The sequence below is a fragment of the Peromyscus californicus genome, unplaced genomic scaffold, assembly GCF_007827085.1.
Source record: "Peromyscus californicus insignis strain IS unplaced genomic scaffold, ASM782708v3 Scaffold_12__1_contigs__length_115047231, whole genome shotgun sequence".
Lineage (NCBI taxonomy): Eukaryota > Metazoa > Chordata > Mammalia > Rodentia > Cricetidae > Peromyscus > Peromyscus californicus.
Genome location: NW_026294413.1, coordinates 87,497,082 through 87,515,058, shown reverse-complemented (window position 1 = coordinate 87,515,058; position 17,977 = coordinate 87,497,082). Strand labels below are relative to the sequence as shown.

At 44.7% G+C, this 17,977-nt stretch overlaps 1 long non-coding RNA gene across 1 annotated transcript in view; it reads right to left on the bottom strand.

Annotated features, from left to right (window-relative positions):
* Positions 1-1,458: 1,458 nt before the first annotated feature.
* LOC128107634 (uncharacterized) overlaps positions 1,459-17,977 on the bottom strand; it is a 119,926-nt gene continuing 103,407 nt past the window's right edge. The window contains exon 5 of the long non-coding RNA XR_008217163.1: positions 1,459-1,588. This is a non-coding gene — a long non-coding RNA (uncharacterized LOC128107634). The remainder of the gene's footprint in view (positions 1,589-17,977) is intronic.

Sequence of the window (17,977 nt, the reverse complement as noted above, 5' to 3'; positions counted from 1 at the left end):
GACACACACTTCTGTCAAAAGGCCTTCAGTTCCTGTCTCCTCAGCCTTATATGCCTTTCTCTGCCCAGCCATCACTTCCTGGGATTAAAGGTGTGTTTGCTCCCCCCCCCCCCACCGGGCTGGGATTAAAGGTGTGTGCCGCCACTGCCTGGCTCTGTTTCTCTCCCAGACTGAGTCAATCTCATGTAGTCCAAGGTGGCTTTGAAATCACAGAGATCCAGACGGATCTCTGCCTCCTGAGTGCTAGGATTAAAGGTGTGTGCCACCAGTGCCTGGCCTCTATGTTTAATCTAGTGGCTTGTTCTGTTCTCTGATCAGGCCAATTTTATTAGGGTGCACAATATATCACCACAAGCAGAAGCTCAAGGCAGCTGGTCACATACACACACACACACACACATACACACACACACACACACACACACACACACACACACACACACACACTGCATTCGCAAACACGAAGCAGAGAATGATGAGTCACACTGCCACTGAGTTCCCTCTCTTCATTTATACAGTCTAGGATTCTAGCCAGGGAATTGTGCCACCCACACTGGGCAGGTCTTCTCTCCCCAAAGAACGAAGATAAGATAGGGGCCTGTCTCCCAGACAATTCCGGGTTATATCAGGTTGGTGATTAGTACTGACCATCATGGAAGCCGTCCTCCTTCCAGCGGCAAGACAACCGAGAAGTGGGAAAGGAGTGGTAGGATCAGAAAAGAACCAAGTTAACAGCCGCCAGGGAAGAAGCACCAACCAATGAACATCCTGGTGGGTGAGAATGTGGGAAATAATGGAATATTTATATAGTCTGAAGGCATCTCCCCACAAAAGAACCTCACCAGGGAAAAACTTAGGGGCTCAAAGCTAGCCTCTGCAGTGATGGGACAGTTCAGCCACACACGTTTCCTGCTATCATGCTTGAAGGAGCATGCAGCCTGCCTTCTGGGACATTTCTATAAAAGCATCACAGTGTGACCCTTGTCACATGGAAACATCAGATGGACTCAAGGCGGGGGTTCTTTTATAAAACCATTCACCAGAGAACCAAAAAGAACGTACATCTAAAAAGAATGAATCAATTGATCGACAGATTGATTCCTTAGGCCTTAATATGCATGATTACAAAAAAAAAAAGAATCAGTCAGGGTGCTTCAAGAATATCAATATCATGGAAAACAAAGAAACACTGGGAACTGATCCAAATCAAAGAAGACAAAATAGACAAGACAATATGATAGCAGGCTTCTCTTCACCACGAAGAGCGTCGTGAGTATAATAAAGAATATGGAAATAAGATTTGTAGATTAGAAGGTCCCATGCAAATGCTGATTGCCTGCTTGATAACTATGGTCATGCTAGAGAATGGCCCTGCTTTGGGGTGACAGACTGTCAGGTATTTGCCAGCTTTCTTAGTTCGTGTGGGGTCATATTAAAAAAAATACCATAGACGGGGTGGGCTGAGCAATACAAAATGATTTATTCCAGTTACAAAGGCTGGGAGGTCCAAGATCAAGGTGCCAGCACTGCTTGGGTTCTGGTGATTTCTCACCTCCTGGTTTGTAGATGCACATCTAATTATATCAGCCTGAAAGAGAAAAGAAAGGAGGCGAGTTCTCTCACTGCCATCTTGAATCTTTTTTAAGGTCACTAATCATTCTGGAAGGCTCCACCCTATAGCCTTCAGAAAATCCCATCTCCTGAAGCCACCTTGGAGGCCGCGCTTTCACGTATGAATGTGGAGATACCCAAACATGGAGACTACAGCAGCAGCAGAGGGCCTTCGCTCATGTTTGTAACTTAGGAGCAAACGGTGTGTTTCAGTTTCCATCCGAAGCAGCTAAGGAAGAAAGGGCTTGTTTGGCTCCCAGATGCTACGGTCCATGATAGCAGGGAATCATAGCAGTAACTGGACGCACTGGTCGTCTTGCCTTCACAGTCAGGAAGCCAAGAGTGATGAGTGCTTGTGGTCAGTTCATCATTTCCTTTCCATCTAGCCCAGGAAATGGTACCGCTCACAATGGGTGGGTCTTCCTACCTCAATTAATCTAATCAAAATAATCTACCATAGGCATGCCTACAGATCCCTCTCCTAGGTGACTCTAGGTCTCCTTTGACAATTAAGATTGATCATCATATAGGAGACAGACAGGACTACCTGGTAAAAAGTTTTATCTGTAAGCCTAGAAGGTGGCTCTGTAGGTAAAGGCTGCTGCCACAGAGCCTGATAGTTGGAGTTCAATCCCCAGGCCCCACATGATGGTCCACAGGTACACCATGGCATATGGGCACACACACACACATTTAAAAATACTATCTGAAAAATCTAGGTAAAGGGCTGATGAGAATCCATGGTATAATTGTTCTAATTTTCAGTAAGTCTGAAATCATGCCAAACTAAAAAGAAAAGAAAAGTGGGTAATATACCCAAACCACCTCCTCCAAAAAATGCACTCCAGATCTTGAGCCTAAAGAAAACACACCATCCTCTCTCAGAAGCCAACGTTGCTCCCACCCCGGTACTTACCTTCAGCCCCCCATCTACACCATTCTGACTACAGTCTGGTGAGCCAGGGAGCTGTAAAATGGCACTCTCTCTTCTCTCCTGGTGCTAAATACCTCCACTTCTCCATGTGTCCCAGACCACAGATAGAGTGCCGCCGGGACATGTGTCGTGACCCGGTGCCCTTGTCTCTCACCCTGTGTCCCATCAGCATCAAAAGGCAGGAATTATGCCTGCCTTACTGACCATTAAAACTCTCAGTGTGGGGCCCCGTGCAAAATAAAGATACAGCCCTCCTGGTAGAAAAATAGTTATGAGTTTTAAGACAGAGACAGACAAGCATTAAATCTAGTACAAAAACCTTCCTGTGTGAACCAGAGGGCACAGCCCAGTGATGCTGCCCACAGCCACCACAGTACCAGTGCAGAAAAGGGACTCTGTAAATGTGTGCTGTGTGACTGAATAAATAATGTTCCTTGGGCACATTTCCAGTCTGAATTTGAAGCTGAGGTCTCCAAACGTTTATACTCATATTTGATAGGAGCCTTCACAAACCAACACAGGATAGACTTGGAATCCAGGGGCAATCCTTCCATGCAGTGGAGATGCTGGGATGCCTCCAGCCTCCCACACTCTCCTCCTCAAAGCCACCTCCCTGGACCAGTCAATGTGGGCTCTTGACATTTTGAAACTCTATGTAAGAAACAGCCCTTGCCCACCTCCCCTCACAGATAATCCACCTGCTTCCCCCTCTCCCCGCCCTCAGACTCATTCCAAGTACAGAATGTTCTAGCCAGACTGGGCTTTGAATAGGGGCCATCAAACCCCCTTTCACTCGTGACCTACATTGCCATTGGTTCCATGGATGGTGCATTTTGTAACTCAAGGAGGAGAATGTTACTATGACAACAGCTCCTGGAGCTACAAGGATGCAAAGCACCTACTTAAAAAAGTTCACTCACCCATATGGCAAATGGACTTTATCAGTTGTTTCTAAATCTGAATCCAAACTGGGTGAGCTGAAAAGGCATTGTCAAGGGCTAATCATACTGTGGCATCAGAGCTACCACTGAGATGTCAGACAATGAAGACAGAGCACAAGAGTTGTTTGGGTTTTTATTTATTTCATTTGTTTGGTGGATGTGTGCCATCATGTATGTGTGCAAATCAAAGGACAGCTCTTGGGAGTCACTTTCGCCTTCCACCATACTGGACCGAAGCATCATCCTCAGGGTGGCATATTTAGCTGCAAGCACCCTTACCTGGTGAGCTATGACACCACCCAGGGATTGTTTTAAAAAACAATTATTATTACAAAGTAGCAGGATTTTTCACTTACTAACGTGAACTTGACCATAACAGTCAAAGCAGAAGTCTACCACCAAAGACTGATTCTCTCTTCAGAAAAATCTCACCATTTTCCTTATTTCTCTCTGTTCCACCATCCAGCAGACGCTGTGGGGACAGGAACAGAATGAGAGAGTGAGGTCCTTGGGCCTAAATTCCTGCCTTTCTGTTTGCCTATGCACAACGTGACCTTAGGTAAGTTATTTCTTCTTGGAGTCCTAGTCTCTTCACAAAATACATCTGCTCCTTCAGTAATCCAAATATTCATACCTATTTCTTAAGCAGCTTCTAAAAACCTGAAGAGCTGGGCGGTGGTGGCGCATGCCTTTAATCCCAGCACTCATGAGGCAGAGGCAGGCGGATCTCTGTGAGTTCGAGGCCAGCCTGGTCTACAAAGCGAGTTCCAGGAAAGGCGCAAAGCTACACGGAGAAACCCTGTCTCGAAAAACCAAAGGAAAAAAAAAAAAAAAAAAGAGCCTGAAGAAATATCCTTTCCCTCAGGAGGAGAGGCCTGAAGACAGGGTTAGGTTGAAATCAAAGTAGACATCATGATCACTTGTTGTTGCAGAATATTTATTTAACTATGTAAAGATGTGTTACATTTGTTTATGTTACAGAATGTTTATGTAAGATGTGTTGCATTTGTTTAACTATGTAAAGATGTGTTGCATTTGTTTATGTTACAGAATGTTTGTTTAACTATGTAAAGATGTGTTGCATTTGTTTAATTATGTAAAGATGTGTTGCTGTTTTACCTTGCCTGCCTAAGGCACCTGGTCTAATAAAAAGCTGAATAGATGATAGAGAGGGAGGAGGTATAGGTGGAACTTCCAGGCAGGGAGAATAAGTAGGAGGAGGAATTTAGGGTCAAAAGAAAGAAAGAAAAAAAAAAGGAAATGACAGGGAGTCACCAGGAGACAGCCAGCCAGACACAGAGGAAGCAGGAAAGTAGAACATACAGAATGAAAGAAAGGTAAAAAGCCCTAAGGAAAAATGTAGATGAATAGAAACAGGTTAAATTAAAAAGAGCTAGTGGGATAAGCCTAAGCTACGGCCAAGCATTCATAATTAAAAATGAGTCTCTGTGTCTTTATTTGGGAGCTGGTTGGTGGCCCAAAGAAAATTCCAACTACAACTCATTGTCTTTGCTTTGTTCCCTGACCTATCCCCCCATTCCAGGAAGTTGCAGTCTCCTGTGATTCCCAGAGCCCCAGTTTTCCATCACAACCTGGTTCAGTTAGGGTAAGTGCCTGACTATATCATGTACTATCTTCCACTTGGACTCTAAGTAGCTTCCTTGAAAGCAAAGAACATCTTAACCTCCTCCCCACAAGTCCACCGAACCTGGCACCAAACATTATGTTTTGTATATAGTTCTCCATAATTCAAAGAACTTTGCACAGCCAGGGTCCACAAGTAGGTTTGAACTTTTTCTTGTATTCTTTGCCCAATCAGTGAAAAATCCAGTAGCAGCTCCGTAATTTCTGTAATGGGGAGCTTAAGAGAGACATTGGGGGCTGGAGAGATGGCTCAATACTTAAGATCACTTGCTGCTCTAGGTCCCATTGTACAAGACAACACCTACACAACTCACTGAACATGAAGAAGTTGAGCCACATAGAGCCTTCACCACTATGTCCTAGACCATGGTACAGGAAGGTACTCTGCATGCTACCAAAGGAGAAACATAAACACCAAGCCAGCCATAAACCCTTTGATCTAAAATGGTGTCCTGCCTGCAAGCTATGCTAGGGCAATGGTGGCACAAAACTCTTGGGAGTAACCAACCAATATCTGATTTGACTTAAGGCCCACTCCACAAAACAGAATCCATATCCGACACTGCTAAGGTGATGAATAACTTGAGACTAGATGGCTCTGGAACCTAGTTTAAAACTAAATAATACTGTTCTACTAAAAGAATGTGGTCTATACTCACAGACCAGTGTCTTGCTCAGCCATCATCAGAGAAGCTTCTTCCTGCAGCAGATGGGAACAAATACAGAGACCACAGCCAGACATTACACAGAGAGTGAGTAACCTTGAAACACTCATTCCTAAATGAGATGTCTCCATCAAATCTCTCCCCTCAGGGCTCAGAGAACACTGTGAAGGAGGAGGTAGAAAAAGTGTAAGAACCAGGGGAGGTGGAAGACACCAAGAAAGCAAGTCTCTAAATCAACATGATCAAAGCTCATATGAACTCACAGAAACTGAGGAAGCACAGGGCCTGTCCAGGTCTGCACCAGGTCCTCCGCATATATATTAGGGCTTCCAGTTTGTTGTCTTATGAGATTCCTGAGTGTGCAAATGAGGTAGTTGGTCTCTGGCTCTCGTGCCTTCTCTTGGGCTCTTTTCCTTCTGTTTGTCTTGTCCAACTTTGATGTGTTAGTTTTTATGTTATTTTATTATTATTCCTTAGAAATCTGTTTTCTGATAAGAGACAGAAAGGGGGTGGATCCAGATGGGAGGGAAGTTGGGGAGGAACTGGGAGGAGTATAGGGGAAACCATAATCAGGACATATTATGTAAAAAAGAAATCTCTTTTCAATAAAAGGGGGAAAAAAGCTCATGTGCTGCTCTTCCAGAGGACCCAAGTTCAGTTCCCAGAACCCATGTCAGGTGGCTCGCAACTGCCTGTAACTCCAGTTCCAGGGCATCCAATGCCCCCGTCTTGCCTTAGTGAGCATCTGCATACAAGTGGGCACACTCACAAAGATATACACACATATACATAGATAATAAAAATAACTTAAAAAAATCACAAAGGGCTAGTGAACACACACAAATGGTGTGTGAGTCTGTGGGGAATTTGAAGCTGTATGTCCCTGTCTACAGTCAGGTTGAGGTTGGGTTATTTATATATGGTATGACTTGGGTAAGGTGTAGGTAGAGATTAAAAGTGAGCTTCTCCATCCTCTTTAAAGTTCCCAGACCTCATCGCCTTCCAGTTGTGCCTCTGTATTTGATTCGGCACATCCCAGCAGTAGTCTGGGACCCTCCTCACCATCTCCTTATAAGAGGACATTACTCACTTTCAGTCTTAGCAAAACTCTAGTGCCCAAGGGAGTGCTACAGAGAAGAATCAACACCTAACAAAGCGTCAGAACTTGAGGGACCTGGATCTGCAGCCACATGTCCTTTCCTTCACTGCAGAGTCCCTCCCCAGTGAGTCTCAGTGAGAGAGAAAATCGCTGTGATAATCCCTTCTGATGAAATTCTGTTCTGGTTACTGCACACTACGATCTGCTTACTGTTTCTCATCTTATAATTGCATTCAAAATTTGATTACATTCTGTTGATACTGTTGTAATAGACACATAGATAGATAGATAGATAGATAGATAGATAGATAGATAGATAGATAGATAGATAAAAGCAGCACTTAATTTAAAAATTCACCTGTACCTCATAAGTTTCAGCATCTATTTCTTGGCTCACCCCCACCCCACCATTCTATCCTATGCACAGCTTTAGTTTTTATTGCTGTGTGACTGCTGGTCTCCGTTACAGTGATTTGCTTTTCACAGCCACCAGAGAGGAAAGGAGAAATGTGTCTCCAATTCCCAGATAGTGTCACCGGCCAAACGGCTTCACAATGAATTCATTTATATTTATTGGTTCCAAGTGTTATTTCTCCCTATTAAAAGTGTCTCCTCTCATGAGAAAGGAAAGGCTGGCTGTGACCCACAATGAAGTCAGCTTCCTAAATGGTCCCTATCCTCATGCTACTGTATACCAAGAACTCATTCCCTGTTCAAGACCCAACTCAACTCTCAGCCAAGTCCTCCTTGGCTGCCCCCAGGAATTGCAAATTGATGGAAGAAATTAAGGAAGAAAAGCTAAGGACCCAAAGCAGAACCATTAATGAGGCTCCTACAAAGAAAGATGCAGCTTGAAGAGCTCATGCTGGCTGGTTGCTAGCAAAGCCTGGGTTACTGTGACTTCCTCGCACTTGAATTGCCTAAGCAGTATCATGTCTGATGGTAGGTAGATGGTTAGATCCCTGATGCTCTGAAGGACATTGGGGCTGTAGCTCTCTCTCGTAATCAACAGCCTATAAAATCAAGACGAAAATTCAGAACTCTAATTACTGATCAGAGGAATGGGACCTGGGTCATGTCTTTGGACCTGGGAAGAGAAGTGACATCCTGAACTGCCTAGAAAGTCATTAATAGATAACTACCTAAGCCTGGCTGCAGGAACTCTGAAGGTAAACTACATGGCTGGAGGCATTCTGATAAAGAACAGGGCATATCATTGCCCCATCCTGTAATGGGCCTGTCAGTCACCTGGAAAGGGAAAGTTCCTCGGGAAGAGCTGCAGATGCCAGCGCCTTTAGAACTGGGGTAAAGTCTGTCTACAACACAGGCTGGCATACTGTTCCCTGTGGCCATTGCTTACTCTCCTTTACTTGGCAATAAACTCTGTCTTCGAGTCTTTGCTCTGTGCACCTTCTCTGAATTCTTTCAATAGATATCACAAAGACCAGGGAAAGAATGGGAGTCCAGAGTAAGAGCCCAGTGTCTTGGTTGGTTGAGTTTGTTTGGTTGTTAATATCTAATTTTGCACATTCTTATAATTATGTTTTGTGTCTATGTGTTTTTTGCCTATGTGTCTTTTTGTGTTCATGTGTCTGTGCAGGTGTGTGTGTGTGTATGTGTGTGTGTGTGTGTGTGTGTGTGTGTGTGTGTATGTGTGTGTGTGTGTGTGTGTGTGTGTGTGTGTGTGTGTGTGTGTGTGTGAGAGTGAGAGAGAGAGAGAGAGAGAGAGAGAGAGAGAGAGAGAGTTGGAGGACAACATCAAGTGTTATCCCTCGGGTACTGTGCACCTTTTTCTTTTTTTGAGAGAGTCCCTTACTGGCCTGGACCTCACCAAGTAGGCTAGGCTGCCTAGCCAGAGAACCCCAAGGATCTTCCACCTCTCCAGTGCTGGATTTCTGTGGATGCCGCCATGCCTGGCTTTTCATAAGACTGAACTCAGGTCCTCATGCTTGCAAAGAAAGCATTTCACCACTGAGCTCCCCCAGGCCTCTTATATTTATTTTATAGAAATCTTACCTCATCAAGGCTTCTTGCCACAACCAAAAGATAAGTAGATAGTTTATAATATATAAACACAATGGAAATGAAACAGCTAGGGACTAGGCATGAATTCTGACCACAGACATACAAGATTAAAAGATTAACCCAATTAAGTGGCAAAATCCCAATCCTTTTGGCCTTCTATGCTTCCTATGGCTTCCTCTTTCCTTAGTACTTTCAACAGCCTAAAAAAAAAAAGGAGTCATGGAGAATCTATTCAAACACTGCTCCCTAGAGAAACTATGCTTTGTATACTGAGATGTTCTAGTGACAGATGACATCCTAGTAAGTTACAAAGTGACCATTAAGACATATTAATTCACATGAAACACACACACACACACACACACACACACACACACACACACACACACACACACACTACAAGGGTACAAAGTAGAAAAATTGCAAGCTCCCAGTAAGTAGTAGGGTATGTCTACCACAAGACACAGGATAACCAAATAAAAGAACTGCATGCAACCATTAAAAATTATGTTTTAGGAGCTAATGAGATGGGTCAGCCATTAAGAGCACTGGCTGCTCTTCTAGAGGACCTGGGTTTGAGTCGCAGCACCTACATGGTGGCTCACAACTGGCTTCAGTTCCAGAGAATTTGGTGCCCTCTTCTGGCCTTTGTGAGCACTGTACATATATGGTGCATAGACATACAGACAAAACACTCCAAACACATAAAGTAAACAATTTTTTTTATAAAAAGAAATAAAAGCCAGGCATGGTGGCACACATCTTTAATCCAGCACTCAGGAGGCAGAGGCAGGTAAATCTCTGAGTTTGAGGCCAGCCTGGTCTACACAGCAAGTTCCAGGACAGCCAGGACTAAGCAGAGAAACCTGTCTCAAAATAAATAAATTAATTAATTAATTAAAATAAAAATTTTTAAATTAGGTTTTAGGAGAATGTGGTTGATATGGAGACATACTAACCCCATAGAAACTATTAAAATAAAAAAAAACTCTGAAGCAGGGTATAATGTGCACACCTATAATTCTAGCACTCAGGAGTCTGAGGCAGGAGGATCTCTGTGAGATTGAGGCCAGCATGGGCTACAGAGTGAATTACAGGCCAGACTGAGATATATGATGTCTTAGTCAGTGTTCTGTTGCTCTGAAGGGACACCATGACCACAGCAAATCTTATAAAGGAAAGTGTTTTATTGGGGCTTGAGTTACAGTTCAGAGGCTTAGTCCATTATCAGGCTGGCAGGAAGCATGGCAGCATGCAAGCAGACATGGTGCTGGAGTGGGAACTGAGGGCTGAACATCTGGATTCACAGACAGCAGGAAGAGAGGGACACACTGGACCTGGCTTGAGCATTTGACAACCCAGTGACACACTTCCTCCAAGGCCACATGTCCTAATGCCTGTAGTAATGCCTCTCCATAATGACCAAGCATCCAAATATATGAGCCTATGGGGGCCATTCCTATTCAAACCACATCTATGGTGACTACAAGGCCAGTGTGGGCTGCATAGTGAGAATTTGTCTCAATAATAATGTTAATGAGCATCATTAACATCCAAACCAAAGAGTCACTTTGAGCTCCCTGGCAGCTGGGAAAAGATGAGAGACACGATGACAAATGGCAAAATATTTTATGTGGTGGTTTTTCAATGAATATTTACCTTTATGAATTACTAAGTAAGTGAATAAACAAGTGAAGGATAAATCTCTGCCAGTGGGACTGCTTTCCCCTCACACAGAACACACAAATTTAGGTGGGTGTGACGGCATTAAATGTCCGACGGAAGCTGCAATCACTCCTGAGAGAAGTTATTTGAAAACCTCCATTGGATAGCAACAAATCCTTCAACCAAATGAAAATGTTAGAATTGCTCGTGTTCTCTGCTAATAGCTCCACCGTTGTCTGTGAGGACTGCCTCGCCAGATATTATGGGTTCATGGAGCTTGCCTGATGGAGGAGTCCCTGGCTCATTGTTCCTTCTGGATTTACATCCATGGTTTGCTATCTCAGCTCTCTTAGTGAAAGAAGGTTTTCTGGTGTCTCTGGGCTAGAGCTGCTCCACAAGCTGTTTGAAGAGCGTGGAGGAGAATAACCACATAGGCAGAGCTGGCCATTGGGCCTGCCCGGTTCTGCCAGCTGCGCGATCACTCCATTCACAACTCAGATCCCTCAGTCATCAGCTCAAATGTCAAGAAGAAATCCTTCCTCCCAATGTGTTTGGATGGGACTTCTGTAGGTTATAGTCCCCAGTGAGACTTAAGAACAAATGGAGGCAATGGGAAAACAACACACAACAAAAAAGAAACCAAAAAAACTGCCCTGCAAGACACATCAATCAAGTCGTGGAAGACATTTCCCAAAGGCTGGTAATCATTCTCCCAGGGCCTCTGGTGCTAGCTATGACTTTGCTTCAGTGCAGAGCAGCAAGCCCAGGGCCTTACCTGTACAAAAAGCATGTGCTGGATCACTAAGCTGCTATGCCCTCACCCCTTTTTAACCTAGAGATTCTTCCTGCTCATTATTTTATGATTTTTCTTATGCTTGTATTACCGATTCATGAAAAGCTGTTCCGTTTTGTCTTAGTAAGAAAGAAAGGTGGTAGAGAAAGCAGACTGCAACGGGGAGGGTCCACGGCCCAGAAGGTGCTCATCTGTCCCGTTATGGCTGTGAAACTTCGAGTAACTCCTTTACTTTCCCCCCATAAGCCAGGGATAAAGAACCCCAAACCACAGGAGCCAAGACCAGTGGCTCAGGTGAAGCTCGTGCTTACTATATGTAAATGGTATCACAAAGAGAAACTATTAATATTACTAATTGGTGTTTCAATTTCACAGAATGGCAATGTGAATATTCCTGTTTCCTCGACTGACTTGGACTTAGTTACAATTCTACAGTAGTAGGCTGGAAGGATGGCTCAGCAGGTAAGAGCACCTGTCATTCTTGCCTAAGGACTGGGGTTCGGTTCCCTGCACCCACATGGTGGCTCACAATCATCTGTAACTTCAGTTCTGGGGAATCCAACCCTGTCTTCTGACCTCTGCAGGTGCCAGACGCACATGTGATGCATATACATACATACATACATGCAGGCAAAACACTCAAACACACACAAAAAAAATAAAATAATACACCTAAAAACACCTTTTAAAAGACCATACTGCAAATGCAGCTCTGTATGCTGGCTTTCCCCTCTAATACAACACGATAAGCATTTTCTGCTAGCTATGAAGCATTAAATGATTATTTAAAAGCTATATGCATCAGGGACAATAAGATGCAGTGACCCTTGTGCTCTCCAGCTGAAGCAGTGTTCTCCACATTCCCTAAATTAAAATCAAGATGAACAACTCTGGCCCTTGAAGAAACCAAATTCAGTATCATATAAGCAATGTCACCAGGAGGCCAGCAAATCAGGGTACAACAGATGAGGATGGAACATTAACCTTTTATGAAGCTGAAAGCTGCTGGGTTTCACGTTGCGACAATTTACAAATGTACCTTGGAATGTGATCCCCCAGTGGGCTGCCTCTCCCAGTGTGAGTCCTGAGAGTGACCTCCAGCAGCAAGCCTGGACTAGCCACCCGAAGCCTTGCAAAGCAAGGCTAGGCCTCCCTAACCTGCAGGCTCTTCCTTCTGCATGTAGAAGCCTGGGCAGGTGGAGTGCCAAAAGGACAGGCCCCGGGACACATTCCTGAGCCAGCCGGAGCTAGGAACAGGGCATGAGCTGGTTCAGTTACAGAATCCATTTGCACAGTAACACTAGGAAGTCGTGAGGAAATCCAATGTCAAAAAGTTGTCCTAAGGCTAATGGTAGAGGGCATGCCTAGCTGGAATGCCAACACACCAAACGCGGGTGCGCGCGCGCGCGCGCACACACACACACACACACACACACACACACACACAAACACGCGCAAGTTCGCACGCGCACATTAGTTGTTCCAAAGAAGAGAAAACCTTGAATAATTCTACTAAGGAGCTTGACTATAATCAGGTGCCTACTGAAGAGCTGCTGAGAGTTGTAGAACAAGGAAGCAAGCCAGCCGAGGTGCTGAGTTACAAAGAGATGAGTGAAGTGTGGAGAGATGAAGGAGAAAACAATTGTGCCAGAAGAAAATGACAAAATAAACGGTGACCGGAGTCTACGCACTGTGTCCAGGTGCTGCTCCACGGGCTTCATCTGTGGTCACTAACTTAACCCTTGGAACAATGCTTCTAAGGGAGACCTGTGATTATACCCTGTTATCTGACGAGAAGGATAACCAAGGCTGGGAACTAGGGATATAGGTCAGTGGGCAGAGCCCTTGGCTAGCATGCCTGAGGCCCTAGGTTTGATCCCCAGCACCAGATACAGTGGGCATGACGCCCTACACCTGTAATCCCAGCACTTGGTGGAGGCAGGAGGGTCAGAGATTCGAGGTCATTATCAGCTATCTAGGGAACTTGAAGCCAGCCTGGGATACATAGCACACCATTTCAAAAGAAGAGAGAAAAGAAATAATCAAGCCCTACAATTAGTAGGTGCTGGGTAACTTGCCAAAGTCCTGGAGGATAAGAGGTGGTTCCGGCATTGAGGTGTGGGCAGCTGACTTCCAGGCCTGAGTGCTTAGCACCATACCAGGCTGCTCTAGAGGCCAAGCCAGGGCCTAGCAAGTAGGTGAGGATCATCACAGACAGCAGCAACAAGAACAAAGGCACAGGGTAAAAGACCACGTCTCTAGGGAAAGGTAGAAACAGCAATGAAAAAAAAAAATGCAGAAAGAAAGGTATCCCTGAAGAGTGGCACGGTTTGAATATGAATTGTCCCCACAAAAAGGCTCGTACACTGAAATCTATTTACCAGCCTGTGGTGCTGTTTTAGAGGTTCTGGAGACTTTAGGAAGTAGGCCTAGCAGGAGGGAGCAAGTCATGGGCTGAGGGCCCTTGAAGTCTGCATTTTGCTCCTATCCCCTCTGGTCTCTGTAATTCCTATCTGCCATGAGCAGGGAGGGAAGGTCAATAGCTCTCCACTTTGCATCCTCCCATCTCCATGATATTCTGCCCAAGTACACAGAGCAAATGAAGCATGCCAGGACTGAACCCTCTGAACCCGTGAGCAAAATCAATTTTTTTCCTCCTCTGTCACGGTAACACAAAGTAACAGATGGAAAAGATAAACTACTTCTAATCTCTGTGGCTGGAAACGTGGAAAGACCCACATATTAGGCCCAAAATGTCCCCTCCCCCTCCTTACTCTGGATGACCTTGTTTGAAGCGGTCTGCACCAAGCTGTGTTCCACACTCTTACCATCACTGCTTTGGTTGAGCCATGTTTTAGCTGAGGCCACCAATACAGTCACTCACCCTCCTAACAAACACTTCCACTGGGCCTCTCAGGGTAAAGCCCTGACTCTCCTGAGAGTAACAAGGCTTGCAAAGCCCAGACCTTCTGTGAGCCGCTGTCTCCCCAGCATGGAGGAAGCTCGAGAAAAGAGCCTCCGTAAGGGGCACATCAAAACGCCTCTTTCGTTCTCAGGAAAATCTCATTCTGCATAGCAGTTTGTTCACACAGCTTCCTGGTGGAGAAGATCAGGTTTGATTCAGTGGCTGCTGATAATATAAATGTGTCCAGATGAGTAATTTCACCTCGATTATAGCCACACTGGTGCCGTCTGGTCCAAGCAAGTGACTTTCTTCTGTCTCTCAGAGTCCAGCCCAAAGCATTTCCTGTAAGCCAATACTTCTGCTACCACATCGCTAAACTATGGGCCACTAATGGCTTCCAGATCTGAAGCCAGGGGAGCTCTAAAGGCAGGTGCTGGGACCCAGGTGCCTTAAGTTTTAAGATTGCTAACTCTGAGAGAGAATGAGAAAGCCTTGCAAAGTTGTTCAAGGTACTAGAGGTTCAGAACATGATTGGGTCCCTGAAGTAGGACCTCCCATTAAGGCACAACAACAAACAAATAAAAAAACACTAGTTTTATTCTGTTTTTGTGTGGTGGTATTGTGTTCCCCAAAATATTGTGCACCCTAGCTTATCTGAGGTCAGAGACAGAACAGCCACTAGATACAAAGGCTAGAAAATGGTGGCACTCACACCTTTAATCCTAGCATTCCAGAGGGAGAAATCCCTCTGGATCTCTGTGAGTTCAAGGCCACATTGGAAACGGCCAGGCATAGTGACACACGCCTTTAATCCCAGAAAGCGAGTCTTTAATCCCAGGGAGTGGTGGTAGAAAGCAGAAAGGTATAGAAGGCGTGAGGACCAGAAACTAGAAGCATTTTGCTGGTTAAACAACTTTCAGGCTTCTAGCAGCAGTTCAGCTGAGATTCATTCTGGATGAGGACTCAGAAGCTTCCAGTCTGAGGAAACAAGATCAGCTGAGAAGTTGGCCAGGTGAGGTTAGCTGTGGCTTGTTCTGTCTCCCTGATCTTCCAGTGTTCACCCCAATACTTGGCTCTGGGTTTGTTTTATTAATAAAGACCTTTTAAGATTCTGCTACGTTTTTGTGTTGCTATTTTAAAAATGCCTGAGGCTGGGTACTTTATAAAGGATAACTTACCTGGGCCTGGTGGCACACATCTTTAATCCCAGCATTTGGGAAACAGGGGCAGGAGGATCTCTGTGAGTCTGAAGCCAGCCTGGTCTACAGAGCGAGTTCTGAAGCAGCCAGAGCTACATAGAGAGACCCTGTCTCAGAACAACAGAAACAAGAAGGAGGAGAAGAAGGACAAGAAGTAGTAGTGGTAGTTATCATTGAGGTTGTTTTGACTTATAATAAAAGAGGCCAGGAAATCCAAACAGTGTGACCCTGGCAACATGTGAGGGCCTCCTGGCTGTATCAAAACATGGCAAAAACCAGAGAGGAAGTGGACTCATGCTAAAGGGCTGGGACATTGAGTGGTCTCCTATCATAACAACCTGCTTTCTCAAATACTAATATGGCCACAGGAGACCTGAGCCACTCCTCAGTACATTAATCCATTCCAGAAGGAGATGCCCCATTATACCTGAAGGACTCTGGATCCTACTACGTAGACACTTGCTCATCTGGATTCACTGCTACTCGATTCATAAGAGCCAGAGATTGGAAACTGCCTAGGTATCCACCAATAGGTGAATGGATAAAGAAAATTTGGTACATTTACCCAATGGAATATTGAAATTTGCAGGTAAATGCATAGAAGTAGAAAAAAATCATCCCGAGCGAGGTAACCCAGACCCAAAAATACAAATATGATATGTATTTGCTTATATGTGGATGTTAACTATGAAGTCTTTGATAAGTATTTATTATATTTATTAAGGGATGAGTGGGAGGGAAGGTTCTCCCTAGAAAGGGGAAATTATGGATGGACAGAGTGAGAGGGACCATAATAGGAGGCTCAAACCAAGAGAGGGAGAGGAGGGGGGCAAGGGAGAGAGTATGGGGAGGGAGGGATGGCTAGCACTAAGGGCCATTTGAGGGGCCATATGGGAACCTAATGAAGTAGAAGCTTCCTCAAATATATCCATCTATGAACACACTCTAAATAGAACCACCAAGTAACAGGGGAGACAAAGGTCCAACTAGGTTGTCTTGCTGTGAAACCTCCATGGCCAGCAATGGGATACATCTGAATGAGTTGTTGGCCAAAGGGGCCTCACTGAACATGGAGAAGTCGAGCTGGTGCCTGCCTAGAGCCTTCATCCCCCCCTCAACACCAACCCACTACAAACCCTTTGATCTACAATGGTGACCTGCCAACAAGATACACTAGGACAATAGTGTCACAGAAATTGTAGGAATAACCATCTGATTGCAATTAAGGCCAACTTCATGAGATGGCCCAGGCCTGTCACTGTTCAAGTGGCCAAGAACCTGACACTAGATAGGCTACGAACCTAGTGGAAAACCTTCTGTTAAATACCTTCTGCTAAAGGAGTCATTCTCAACCTGTGGGTGGCAACCCCTTTAGGGGGTCGAAATACCCTTTTACAGGGGTTGCATATCAGATATACTGCATATCAGATATTTACATTACAATCCATAACAGTACCGAAGTTACAGTTATGAAGTAGCAACGAAATAAGTTTATGGTTGGGGGTCACCAGAGTGTGAGGAACTGTATTAAAGGGTCACAGCCTTAGGAAGGTTGAGAACCACTGAGCTAAAGGAATGCAGCAATACCGTGATTCCTAATGTCATTCTGCTATAGTCATAGATTAGTGTTTTTGCTCAGCCATCATAGAGAAGCCTCCTCCTGCAGTAAATGGGAACAAATACAGAGACCCACAACTGCACAGTGTGTAGAGAATGAGAGGCCTTAGAACACTCAGTCCTAAGTGGGATGTCTCCATCAAATCCCTCTCCTCAGGGCTCACAGAACTCTGTGGAAGAGGAAGCAGGAAGATTGTAAGAGCCAATAGGGAGGGAAGACACCAAAGAATGAGGCCTTCTAGACATAACAGGGCTGAAGCACAGATGGACTCACAGAGAAGCAGCATGCCTGGGGCCTGTACAGGTCTAAGCCAGATGGGGTCCCAGTGTGGAGAGGAGACATGGACATGAGCCCCCACGCCTAACATAGAAACTATCTCCAAGGATAACCATTCACAAAGGAAAAAGTAGTTTTCTGCAATAGCGTCTCACTGGGTGTTCAAACCACATTGGAGCAGGCCTCATGGCCCACAGGAAGTGGCCAATAAAAAGGAATTCAATAAAAAGGATATTCTTAGATGTTTTCTTTGTCTCACAATGCTTGGTCTGGGCATTTTTCTTTACTTTACAGGTCTTTTGCTTATATATTGTGGTTTCTGGTTTTTCTTCTATTGGTTTTCTCTGTGTGTGAATGTGTGTGTCACTGTGTCTATGCGTGTTTCTTGTGCTTCTTCTTTGGCTCTTCTTTTCCTGTTCATTTTATTCTACTCTGGTTTGTTTTTATTTTATCTTGTTTTATTTACTTATTTATCTATAGATGCCTGTTTGTATTCTAATGAGAGAGAAAAAAATGGTGTGGATTTGAGTGAGGGGTGATGGGGAGAACCTGGGAGGAGTTGGGGGAGGGAAAACCATAATAAGAATATATCATATGGAAAA